Below are 13,216 nucleotides of genomic sequence, written 5' to 3'. Positions count from 1 at the left end.
CCGGGTCCTCCGACACCCCAAAGATTGCCACCTCAGGACTCATTACCACCCCAGTTTTCAAAACCCGGGGCATGATGTCCGCGAATCCTGGCCAGTACCCCCCGAGTTTAGGGCACGACCAGAACATGTGCACGTGATTAACCGGCCCATCGGCGCATCTGGCACACTTGTCCTCCAGCACGAAGAATTTACTCAACCGGGCCACTGTCATGTGGGCCCGGTGCACGACCTTAAACTGGATCAGACCGAGTCTGGCGCATGTTGCGGTCCTGTTTACTCTGCTCAGAGCTTCTGCCCAAATACCGTCCTCCATCCCCCCCCCCCCCCCCCAATCTCCTCTTCCTACTTAAGCTTCAGGTCCCCAGTCTGTATATCCTCTGCTCCCATTAGTTCTTTGTAAATGTCTGAGACTCTACCCTCACCTACCTCTCCCGTTGATACTACCCTGTCCTGCCTCCACTTTGGCGGGAGGCGTGGGAAGGACAGCACCAGCATGCGCACGAAATCGCTCCCTGCAAGTATCTAAAGTCATTCCCTCCCTCCAGCCCAAACTTTTCCTCCAACGCCCTCATGCTCGGGAAGCTCCTTTCCAAGAACAGATCACCCACCCTCGCAATCCCCGCCACAGTCGATACCCACCGTCCATGTTCCCCGGGGCAAATCGGTGATTGCCGCAGATTGTGGTCCACACCAATACTCTCACTTCCCCTATATGCCTCTTCCACTGGCCCCAGATCCGAAGAGCCGCTACCACTATAGGGCTGGTGGAGTACCGCGCCGGCGGGTGCGGCAGAGCAGAGGCGCCATAACCAGGGCTGCCAAACTGGTGCCCCTGCACGAAGCAGCCTCCATCCGCTCCCAAACCGACCCGGTACCCACCATCCATTTCCTTATCATCGCTATGTTGGCCGCCCAGTAGTAGTTGCTGAAGTTCGGCAACGCCAGCCCCCCACCCCCTCCCCTCTGTTCCTTTCGAGCATCACCTTCCTCACCCGCGGGGACTTCCTCGCTCAGACAAAACCCAGGATAATTTTATTCAGCCTCTTAAAGAAGGACCTCGGGATGAAAAAGGGGAGACCCTGAAACATGAACAAGAATCTCGGGAGTATCGTCATCTTAACAGTCTGCACCCTTCCCGCTAGTGACAGCGGGAGCGCATCCCAACTCCGAACCTCCTCCCATGTTGAGCTTATGCAACTTGCCCCAGTCCCGTGCCACCTGTATCCCCAAGTATCTAAAGCTTTCTCCTACCAGCCTGAACGGCAACCCCTTCAGCCTACTCTCCTGCCCCCTCGCCTGAATTACAAACAACTCGCTCTTAGCCACGTTTAGTTTATATCCTGAAAACTGGCCAAATTCCCTCAGGGTTTCCATGATACCGTCCATCCCCGCCATTGGGTCCGATACGTATAACCTTCAGAACCAGCAAATGCGCGAACACACGCGCCCTCTTCATTGGCCCGGTTAGCCCTCTAACATTCCAGGTGATCAGCCTGGTTGGGGGGAACTCTCTCTCCCTCTCTCTCTCCCCCCCCCCCCCCCCCCTCCCTTGCCGATCAGCCATCCCCTTTCCTTGGCCAGCCTCCCAGCCATGTGTCGCGCATCCTCTGGCCCGCCTCCTGACTGGCTCCACCCATGACCCCCCCCCACTGTTGCCATGTCCAATTTCCATCCTCGTCAGCAGATCAACTCCCCCCACTCCCTCCCAGCATCTTTGGCAAATTTTGATTGTAATCTTATATAAATGGTTGCATTCTAATATACATAAAGATATTCTTCTTAGGCAGTCCCTTGGGATCAAGGCTAACTTTTTTCCACTCAGGTTTGATAGGTTTGGAGATGATCCAATGTGAAATCTGTAGACTCTGCCACAAGTGAAGCAGGTAGTGCTAGGATGTTTGGGTAGGCGAGTTGTTTGGAAATTTGTAAACTCTCTTTGACGCCTTAACTTTGCCTCCATGTGCTTCCTGTGAACTCTGTCAATATGTTGTTGCTTTCCAAGTGAACTGTCTCCATTTCAGTTGGTCACAAGCCAGGCTCTCCCATGGTCAGCTAGGATGTGTGACCAGTTCGGGGATGCCGAGAGATTAATAAGATCAGCGATCCCAGCACGGATCCTCAAGAAACACCATTGTCTACCATCCTCCAGTCCGAAAATCCTCCAGTCTGAAAAAACAGCAATTTACGATTGTTTTCTGTCCTTAAGCCATTTTACTTCCAAGTTGACACTGACCCTCCGATTCATGGACCATCTATTATGTCAAACAACCTTCTCGCAGGTACGTTGTCAAATTATTTATTTTGTTATTAAATAAATAAATAAATTTAGAGCATCCAATTAATTCTTTCCAATTAAGGGGCTATTTAGCGTGGCCAATCCACCTATCCTGCACATCTTTTGGGTTGTGGGGGTGAAACCCACGCAAACACGGGGGGAATGTGCAAACTCCACACGGACAGTGGCCCAGAGCCAGGATCGTACCTGGGACTTCGGTGCCATGAGGCTAACCACTTGTGCCACCGTGCTGACCTACTTTGTCAAATTAAACTCCATATAGACAACATCATCACATTCCCGTCAACAAAAAATTCCAATTGTTACGCACAATCTCCAATTTGCAAATCTGTGCTGGCCCTCTTTAATTCAAACCTTTCCAATTACCATTTTTCCCCCTGATCACTACTTCTAAAACCTTACTCACCACTGATCTTAAACTGTGAAGCCTGTAGTTACAATGAATGCCTTTACAACCATTGAATAACATTTTTCACTTTCCAATCCTCTAGTACTTCATATTTAGGGAAGATTATGGCAAGCCTCTCATTTATCTCCATCCCCACTTCCTTTGGCATCCTGAAATGGAAGCCATCTGGACCAGGCAACATATCCACTTGAAGCATAGCAAGCCTTTCCCGTACACTCTGCCTATCATTTTCCACCCCCTACATTATCCGAACCATCTGGTTCTATCAATATTTTGTCAACGTCCTCAGTAAACAATGATACAAATTACTCATGTCAAAGGAGGAGAAGAAGGGCAAAACAAGCCAGCGTTTCTTGGATGATGAAAGGGAGAGCAAGATGAAGCAAAAGAAAGGGAAAATAAAGAAATGGCAGATTAATTGGACAGGTATTTTGCATCAGTCTTCACTATGGAGGATAAAAATAACACCCCAACATGGCTGTAAATCAGGAAATGAAAAGGAGGAAGGAACTCAAGAAATTTATAATCACAGGAAGTGGTATAATCACCAGAAAAGTAATATTAAACAAACTGTAGGAGCTGCGAGCTGACAAGTCTCCAGGTTTTGATGGATTTCTTCTTAGGATCTTAAAAGAAGTGGCTCGGCGTCTATTTGATGCATTGGTTTTAATTTTTTTAAATTCCTTTGATATGGGGAGCGTTCAATTAGAATTCTATTGGAAAATAGAATGTAACTTGTTTATTCAAAAAAAGGAGGGAGATGGAAAGCAGAAATTTATTGACAACACAAAGGTGGATAGGAAAGTAATTTGTGAAGAGGACACAAGTAGGCTACAAAGGCATATAGATATATTAAGTGAGTGGGCAAAGATCTGGCAAATGGAGTATAATGTGGGAAAATGTGAAATTATCCATTTGGCAGGAAGAAGCATATTATCTAAATGGCAAGAGATTGCAGAGCCCTGAGATACAAAAGGATTTTGGTGTCCTGGTGCATGAATCACAAAAGATTAGTGTGCGAGTACAGCAAATAACAAGGAAAGCTAATAGAATGTGATTGTTGTTGCCAGGGGAATGGAGCACAAATGTAGGGAGATTATGCTTCAGTTATACAGGGCATTGGTGAGACCACATCTGGAGTACGGTGTACAGTATTTGTCTCCTTATTTAAGTAAGGATGTAAATGCTTTGGAAACAGTTCAGAGAAGGATTGCAAGATTAATACTGTTGTCTTATGAGGAAACGCTGGACAGGTTAGGCTTGGATCCTATCTAGAGTTTAGAAGAGTGAGAGGTGATTGGATTCAAACATACATGATCCTGAGGGGTATTGACAGGGTGGATGTATAAAGGATGCTTCCCCTTGTGGGAGAATCTAGAGCTAATTAAAAATAAGGGGTCGTCTATTTAAGAAGAGATGAGGAGAAGCTGCTTTCTCTCAAGAGTGTTGTGAGTCTTTGAACTCTCTTCCTCAAAAGGCAGTGGAAGCAGAGTCTTTGAATATTTGTAAGGTAGACAGATAGATTCTTGATAAGCAAGGGGGTGAAGCGTTAGTGGGGGTAGGCAGGAATGTAAAGTTGAGGCTATAATCAGATCAGCCATGACCTTATTCAATGGCAAAGCAAGCTTGAGGGTCCGAGCATCCTACACCTGTTCCTCCTTTGTATCTTTGAAAAAAAGGGTAAATCGAAGATGCCAGGTTGATAGGACAACTGAGAACTAGGTTGAATGGAGAAAATTCATGATACAAGATAGAGGAAATAAGAGATAGCATGAAAACAGACTGGCAGCCAATATAAAAGGGAATCTAAAAGTCTTCTAAATGCATATAAATCATCAAAGGATAGTAAGAGCCAATTAAGGACCAAAAACAGGATCTACAGATCAAGGTAGAGGATATGACCGAGGTCCTAAATTAATACTTTGCATAGGACTTTACCAAGAAAGAGGATGCTGTCAAATCATAATGAAAGAGGAGATGGTTAAGACTCTAGATGGGCTACAAATTGATCTCGAGGATGTATTAGAAAGACTGGCTGCACATAAAATTGTGAAGCTTTCAAAACAAATGGGTGAACTTCGTGATTCTGAGGGGAGCAAGGCAGAAATTGTAGAGGTACTGAGTATAATTTTCTAGTCCAAACTTTAGTGTGAATACAACCTAAGGAGCAGTAGTTATGTTATCCAGAAGGTTCAGGAAAATAACTGACTTGACGAGAAATGTGAACAGATGAAGCAGTATAAAATATGGTCTTTATCGGGGTGAAGAAGTCATGAGCTCCTTGCATTTATTCATAGACATTGATAGATGGATGGTGGAAGGTTGTTTCAAGGTGTAACTGGTGGAATAGCAAGATTGTGACCCAGTGGGCAATTTTGGTGTCATGTAGCCTGATTAGGTTTCATGTGGTCAAGCCAAATTGACATAGCAATTGTGACTGTTTTATAGAATAGTCATGCAAATGATCGATTGTCTAGAGATTTCCCCCTTTGCCTTCACTTCCTCAAACATGCAGGAACTGCATGTACTGGTTCAGTGCTCAAGGAGTTCAATACACAAAGTGGCACAGAAATAACTAGCAGCCATGAGTCTGGTTAGTTGTCCACAGTAACTTCTCAGACTATGTGTCCTTCACTGGCTAGAAAGCTAGTTGTGTGTCATGTATGCTAATAGCAAGTAAATGATTAGAAGTCTCTGGTAGCAGAAAATAAAATAATTGTAATAAACTTTAGTTCAGTTACATTGTCAATAATGCACTGAACACTTCTAATTTACACAAGCTTTCGCAGTTAGGTTGCTGATCTTTTACAATTCGTACAACACTGTTATTGTCTACAAGTTATTAACTAAATTGCCTTCTTATTTTGCCCATTAAGAACATGTTACTGTTTTAGTATTTACAATACCCAACTAAAAAGCAAAGAACTAATGGAAATATTGCCACCAACAATATCACTTTACTATCTTTCTCCAGCAAGAGGAAAGGGTATTCTATCCTTATAGACTTACTCACTCTAGGGAATTTTCACAGTAACTTCATTGCTGTGTTAATGTAAACCTACTTGTGACACAATAAAGATGATCAAGTTTCTAGAAATCCCAAAATGCTTTATGTACAATGCCAGTTATTTTTCACAAAGCAGGAATTCATAGAAAGTCAAGATATAGGAATAGCAGATGGGAACATTACTTAAAAGATGTTGGAATATAATGAAAACAAGAAAGGTGTGTTTATATGGTTACCTAGCCCTGAATGTGGTAGTCAAACTGGCAGGTAAAGAATCCTTTTCTCGGCTCTTGGGCGAAAACACTCTGCTGGAACAGGGCTTTCCGTCTTAGTTGTAAGAATAGCAGTACAAAAATTTCCTGCCCCACAGAAATGGGCTTCTGCCAGCTTTTTGTCAGTGGGCAACATTAACAACACTGGCAGGAGACACTGGCCCAGACAGTTAAAACTGAAGGAGTAGATTTGGTAGTTTAAAGATTGCAGTTGGCACCTATAAGAAAAATACTGTTAAGAAACATTTGGGAACTGTGCAATTTATTACACATTCTATCTGCTAAACAGAATTATTTATGTCATGTCTCTTGTTATACTGTTAGAGCAAAGCTTCCGGAGGAGCAGGGTAACTCACAGAAACATTTAGATTTCTGCATTAAATTGGCAAGTGTGGTCACCAGAAATTGGTGGACAATTTACTTCTTAAAAGTAGTGACTGATCACTGATTGCTTCACTGTTATTTTAATTGCAAAGTACATGCTATTAAGGCAGAGAGCCAAACATTGCATCAAAGTAGTAGGCTTCGTGGAGCATTGCAAAGGAAATGGCAGAAGGCAGATAGGAACAATTTTTATGGCTAAACAATATTGCCTATTTTCTTGCTTCCTCTCACCTGCATGGACCAACTAATTTCAGAAAGAACGAGATTACATCTTAATGAAGTGAACAGGCAGCAACATCTCTTAACTTCCTTACTCCGCATAAGGTGCCTAGACAAGAATAATGGATCTGTAGCAGTTACATATTAATGTCTAGGACCCTTATTGGCTGTGGCTCAGTTGGCAGCACTCCAGCCTGTGAGTCAGAAAGGTGTGGGTTCAATTCCCACTCCAGGACTTGAACACAGCAATCGAGGTTGCCAGTGCATTATCTTTCGGATGAGATATCAACCCTGCCCTCAAACACTATTTTGAAGGAGATTGCATCCTGGCCAATATTTATCCATCAATCAACATCACAGAAATAGATTATCTGGTCATTATCATATTGCTGTTTGTAGAGGACTATGTCCGTTGCATTATAACAGTTACCCTATTGGCTGTAAAGTATTTTGGGACATCCTGCATTTTTGAAAGATGTTTAAATTAAAGTCTTTCTTTTCCCTCTTTGAATAGATGATTAATCACACTAATGTACTTGAATAAATATGCATGTGGCTTTTTTGACACGCGGTACTAATACACCTCAGATCTGATGCACTCGATTCATAACCTCAAACTAACCACATGTTCTGCCTTGTATTTGATAGCTCAAATGTTCTCTCCAGATAGTGCAAGTTCCATACAATGACTTGAGCACTTAACCCAGTAACTCCAATCAATATGTTCCAATTTAGTCTTATTCCCACTAAAGTGCCCATCACCCAGTTTCCCTTTCTACCTTCCACATTAGCTGATGACTCTCTCCGGGGGACTCTATTCCTCCTCAGTAACCAAGCATCAACTCCTCTGTCTTTTCAAACTATCACCCTTCTCTGGCTTTCCTTTCCTCTCCAATGTCCTTGACTGTGTTATTGTCTCTTATTTTTCCATTAACTCTGTGTTTGAGTCCTTCTGATCAGTTTCCCACACGTACCACAGTACTTTAAACGGCTTTTATCAAGATCTCAAGAGACATCCTGTGTGACAAAAGTAAACTATTTTTCGAGACTTATAGACTGGTTGCAGCAGATAACGAGGCCTTCTTGGCCTGCTGACTGGGTAAGCAACTCTGCTAATTCCACTCCCCCTGCCCTTTCACCATGGGTTTGAAAGTTTTTTCTCCTCAGATAATCATCTCTCCTCTCTTTCCAGTCATTCAGCCAACTTTGTATCCATGCTTCCATCATCCCTTCAGTTCCATAGTCTTTGCCTCTACCACACTTTCAGGCAGTGCATTCCAGATCCTAACCACTTGCTGCATAAGAACGTTTTTCCTCATGTCGCTTCTCAGTTTTTAACATTCACCTTCAATCGGTGTCCTCTGGTTCTCGACTCCTCCACCAATGGGAACAATTCCTCCCATCAACTCTGTCTAGACCCATCATTTTGAACACATCATTCAAATCTCCTCTCAACCTTCTCTTCTCCATGGAGAACGACCTCCAGCTTCACTAAACTGTCCATGTAACTGAAGTCTCACATCCTTGGAAGCATTTTTGTAAAGTGTGGTGCCCAAAATTGGAAACAATGCTTTTGTTGGGATAAACCCTGTGTTTAAAAAAAAGTTCACAATAACCACCGTGCTTTTGTACTCCTTGTCGCTATGTATAAAGTTCAGGATCTTGTATGCCTCACGAACACTTTCTCAACCTGCCCAGCCACCTTCAATGATTTATGCACATACTCTCAGATTCCTCTACTCTTGCACCATTTTAAGAATGGTATCCTTTATTTCATATTGTCTCTCCTCATTCTTCCCATCGTTTGCATACCTCTGCATTAAATATCGTTTGCCATGTGTCCACCTCTACCATCAGCCTGTTTGCCTTTTGAAGTCCATCACTTCCCTCCTTCACAGTTCACAATACTTTACAGTTTAGTGCCATCGGCAAATTCTGAAATTGTGTCCTGCCAACCCATGTCATTAACATAGATCAGGAAAAGCATGGTCCTAGTTCTGCATGTTGGACAACCCCGCTGTATACCTTCCTCTGATTCGAAAAACAACCATTCACCCCTATCTTTGACCCCCTTCTATTTCTCATCTGCTTCTCTATGTCAACATCTGAAAACATGATCAGTTTCTGCATGTATATCGAAGACACCCAACTCTCTCTCCATCGTCTCCAAATTGTCAGACAGTTTGTCTCACATCCAGTACTGAACGAGTTGACATTTTCCCCAATTAAACTTGGGGAAGATCGAGGCCAGTGTCTTTCCACTCCACCGACTCCTCCCATCTCCCTGGCAACCAAATTTGAAGCATACGAAGCGCAAACTTGGTGTCATATTTGATCCCGAAAGAGGATATTAATAGTAATAATCTTTATTAGTGTTACAAGTAGGCTTACATTAACACTACAATGAAGTTACTGTGAAAATCCCCTAGTCGCCATACTCCGATGCCTGTTCGGATATACAGAGGGAGAATTCAGAATGTCCAATTCACTTAACAAGCACATCTTTCGGGACTTGTGGGAGGAAACCGGAGCACCTGGAGAAAAACCATAATTTACCACATATCACTGCCATCACCAAGACCTCCTATTTATATTTCCATAACACTGCCTCACTCTGGTACTGCCTGAGATCATCTGCTGCTGAAACCCTCTTCCATGCCTTTATTACTTCTACTCCTGATTCTTTCAATGCACTCCTGGTTGGCCTTACACATTCTATCTGCTATAAACTTGGTCATTCAAAGCTCAGTTGCCCTTGTTTTCACTTGCACCAAATCCTGTTCATCAATCACTCCTAAAATAGCTAACCTACTTTGGCCACCAGTTAAGCAATGCCTTAATTTTAAACTTTTCATCCTGGTTTTAAGTTCCACCATGGCCCCTTGCCCATCGCATCACTAATTTCCTCTAGACCTAAATGCTTCCAAGATATCTGTGAGCAACTCAGCTTTCATCATTCCAGCATTAGAAGCTGTAGTCCAAGTTCTGGAATTCCCTTCCTAAGCCTCTCTGCCTTTTTTGCTTTCTTTAAGACCCTCCTTAAAAACCTATTTCTACTCTAATACCTTGTTATGTGGCTTAGTGTCAATTCTTGCTTTATAACACTTCTGTGAAGTATCTCATGACATTTACTATGAATAAGGCACTAACAGTATAGAGAAAATATTGTAGTTTAAAAATTACTGCCATTAGATTTCCCACCTGGCTCAATTTTCTTTTGTTGCCCAAGTCAGAAGGTTGTGTCTTTTGTTCCAGAACATGGGCTGCCAGTTAAATGCAGTGCTGAATAAATACTCTGTTTCTGCCTTTCGGATGATATAGTAAACCATAGCCCTGTGTCTCCAGTTACATGCAATGTAAAAAACAAATATTGCACCCTGAAGTGCAGGGAGAGATTTCTGCCAAGATATTGGCCGGCATTGAACTCTCAACCAACATGAAAACAGGTTAAAACAGAAAATGCTGGATGAACGTTGCAGGCATGGTGGCATCTGTGGAGAGAAACAGATGTAACGTTTTGGGTCTAAATGATTCTTCTACAGAACTGAAGAAAGGAGAAATGTAAATAATTAGATGGTTGAAAAGGGGGTGGAAGAGGTGGGGCAGAATAGAGGAACAGGCCAATTGGTTATATATATCACTGCTGTTTGACAGACTCTGCTGTGTACAAAATTAGCTGTCATGTTTATCTAGGAGAGTGCCTTGACTTCAAAATAGTCCATTCACATTCGCTGAACTGCTTTGGGACCTCCCGAGAATATGAAAGGCACCATATAAATGTCTGTCATTTCCTTTTATAGGTGTGCATAGGAGTATGACTCTTAATTATTTAGGAGGACAGCTCAGTACTTAAAAATAGAGATTCTACATTATTATGCTTAAAATGCAAGAAATGCATTGCCTGTCAGCTTTATATGACTAAACACTTTTCATGTAAATGTGGAGTCCAAGCTAAAGGCTGGATTTGGGTCAATATATAGCAACACCTGTTTCTGCATAACCCATTTATTCAACATAACAGAATACTCCTTCTGAGGTGATATCTGATGCTTGAAGTTTAAAAAACATTTTATTTTAAAAGCAACCCCATCTTAATTATGAAACAAAAACAGAAAATATTGGACAATCTCAGCAGGTCTGACAGCATCTGTGGAGAGGGAAGGGAGCTAATGTTGAGTCTGAATGACTCGTTGTTAAAGCTTTGACAAAGAGTCATTCAGACTTGAAACGTTAGCTCCCTTCCCTCTCCACAGGTGCTGTCAAACCTGCTAAGATTGTCCAGTATTTTCTGATTTTGTTTCATTCCAGCATCTGCAGTAATTTGCTTTTGTATTCCCATCTTAAATGATACCTATTTTCAAACTTAACTGAAGGAAGCTGAATACAAGGGTGCGCTTTACCAGCATTGCAAACTGATGTTCCCTCAAAGTTCTCCACCCAACTCTTCCATGGCACCTGCATATCTTTCCTCTGCCCAGCTGTGATGATGTAATTTGATACATTAGGAGAATTCTCATCTCATCACCGTAAGCTCATTTGCTTGAATGGAGCAGTGAGTTAGACAACAAGGTTGCATCAGTGCTGCTCGTATTTAAATTAAAATTATAAAAGACCTACATCAGACCTTCATGTTGAATGGTCTTAGATAGTGATAGATATCTGGAAAGGAGTTCACACCCAATCTAATCTAATTAAGGTATTCAGATGAGCAAACTCAAATTTCAAGCAATTTATAAATGTCAGGAGAGCCGAGATCAAAATCTCTTGCGCAACTGTTGATGACTACAGTAGAATAGTTTAGGCCAAGCAACAGCTCACTTTCTCCACTTCAGGTTGCTTTTTGTGCAACCAACTTAAAAATACTTATGTGCCAGGCGTATTAGCAAGTTAAGGTGCAACCACCAACTAAAGTATATTACACTATGAAAATATAATCAATACATCATATGGCTGTCATTGCCCAAAATGTTATTCTTTAGAGCTTTATCACATTGACTTTGTACGCTAAAACAGAACTTCAGCATATGCGCTGAAAACCAATTTATCCGTAGAAATTTCAAAATTGCACTGATGATGTCAGGACAAAGAATTTAAGAAAAATCTTGAATTTTGACTTACTACAAAATTCTTCTTGCAGCCATTAGAGTTTGGAGCCACATGTGAAAATAAAAATCGGAGACTTTCATCTGAAAAATGTTGCAATTTCATGATGTAACTGATCATATTCAGAAGCTTAAAAGCATGCATGCCTGTTTAACTAAGTAATGGTTTCAAAAACTCATTCCATTTTTCACTAAATTTTGCAAAACTGCTTAATATCCCACCTTGCTTGTTTTTGTTTTCTGACAGCTCCACAAATCGAAAACTAAGACAAATGGAGGTTGAGCTACTTTGGTTACCCAATATTACTTACATCCCAATCAAGCCATAATTTAGCATGGAGCAAAGTTCCTTTGTGCGCGAGTAATGCACCTCTTCAAGAGATTCCTGTTTGTCACAAAAAAGACAGATGAGGAGAACCTGGCTTGGTGAAGGGGAATGCAAATGCCATGTCGCCCTGGCTTGGAACCATCTGACCAAGGGACCAGAAAGCAACCTTCGTTGAAACGCAAAGCCTTCACCAGATTTGCTAAACTAGCTGTTGAAAGGGAAGTATAGATTGAATTATTGTTTCTCAGAAGTTATTTCCTGTAAGAAAGCACATGCTCTGCTAGGAGAGGCAGGAATATTATGGGCAAAAGCTATAAATTATTCACCAGATCAGCTACATCTAGTATATGACTATGCCATCCATACAGACCATGCAACAGCAGGTCAGCTACGTCAAGTACATTGCAATTCCATCCAATATTTAACAGAATTCAACAGCAGCCCATTCACTTAGACCACAGTGGTATTCATCCAGAGATTTATTTATTGGTACAAACATATTAAATATTAAAAGTTTAATAGTAAATATTAAAAGTTAAAAAGGGGGGCAGTGGCATTGTGGTATTGTCACTGGACTAGTATTCCAAGGACCCAGGATAATGCTCTGGGGACCCAGGTTTGAATCTCACCACAGCAGATGGTGACATTTGAGTCCAATAAAAATCTGGAATCTGGCGATTGTCGTAAAAGCCCATCTGGTTCACTAATGTCCTTTAGGGAAGGAAATCTGCCATGCTTACCTGGTCTAGTCTAATGTGAGTCCAGATCGACAGCAATGTGGTTGACTCTTAATTGTCCCCTCAAGGGCTATTAGGGATGTGCAATAAATGACACAGAAATAGGAAGGCAAGCATACAAGTCTGAAACAAAATAGTCACATACAGTTCTAAATATTCAACCAAGGACATATAGGGCAAACTATTGGAATGGGAAAAACAATACAATAGACTATTCTAAAGTACACTGCAAATGCTCATCACTCAGCATGATCAATAACCAACAAACAGATTGAGGTTTTCAACAACCAATTTGAGTGGGGCAGCACGGTGGCCTAGTGGTTAACACAATTGCCTCGCGGCGCTGAGGTCCCAAGTTCAATCCCGGCTCTGGGTCACTGGCCGTGTGGAGTTTGCACATTCTCCCCATGTCTGCGTGGGTTTTGCCCCCACAACCCAAAAAATGTGCAGAGTAGGTGGATT

General features: G+C 42.1%; 1 protein-coding gene across 2 annotated transcripts in view; it reads right to left on the bottom strand.

The window, feature by feature from the left end:
- LOC140424963 (ankyrin repeat and IBR domain-containing protein 1-like) overlaps positions 1-13,216 on the bottom strand; it is a 100,300-nt gene that overhangs the window by 85,367 nt on the left and 1,717 nt on the right. Inside the window, exon 1 of one of the 2 annotated variants that reach the window (XM_072508697.1) lies at positions 5,949-5,969. The exons of the other annotated variant lie outside the window; for it this stretch is intronic. The gene's annotated coding sequence lies outside the window, so the exon portion shown is untranslated. Of the gene's footprint in view, positions 1-5,948; positions 5,970-13,216 lie in introns of those variants that run through there. 2 annotated transcript variants of the gene reach the window in all.

This window comes from Scyliorhinus torazame, chromosome 6 (genome assembly GCF_047496885.1).
Source record: "Scyliorhinus torazame isolate Kashiwa2021f chromosome 6, sScyTor2.1, whole genome shotgun sequence".
Classification (NCBI taxonomy): domain Eukaryota; kingdom Metazoa; phylum Chordata; class Chondrichthyes; order Carcharhiniformes; family Scyliorhinidae; genus Scyliorhinus; species Scyliorhinus torazame.
Note: the sequence above shows the minus strand (reverse complement) of the source record. Positions and strands in the feature narration are given on the sequence as shown.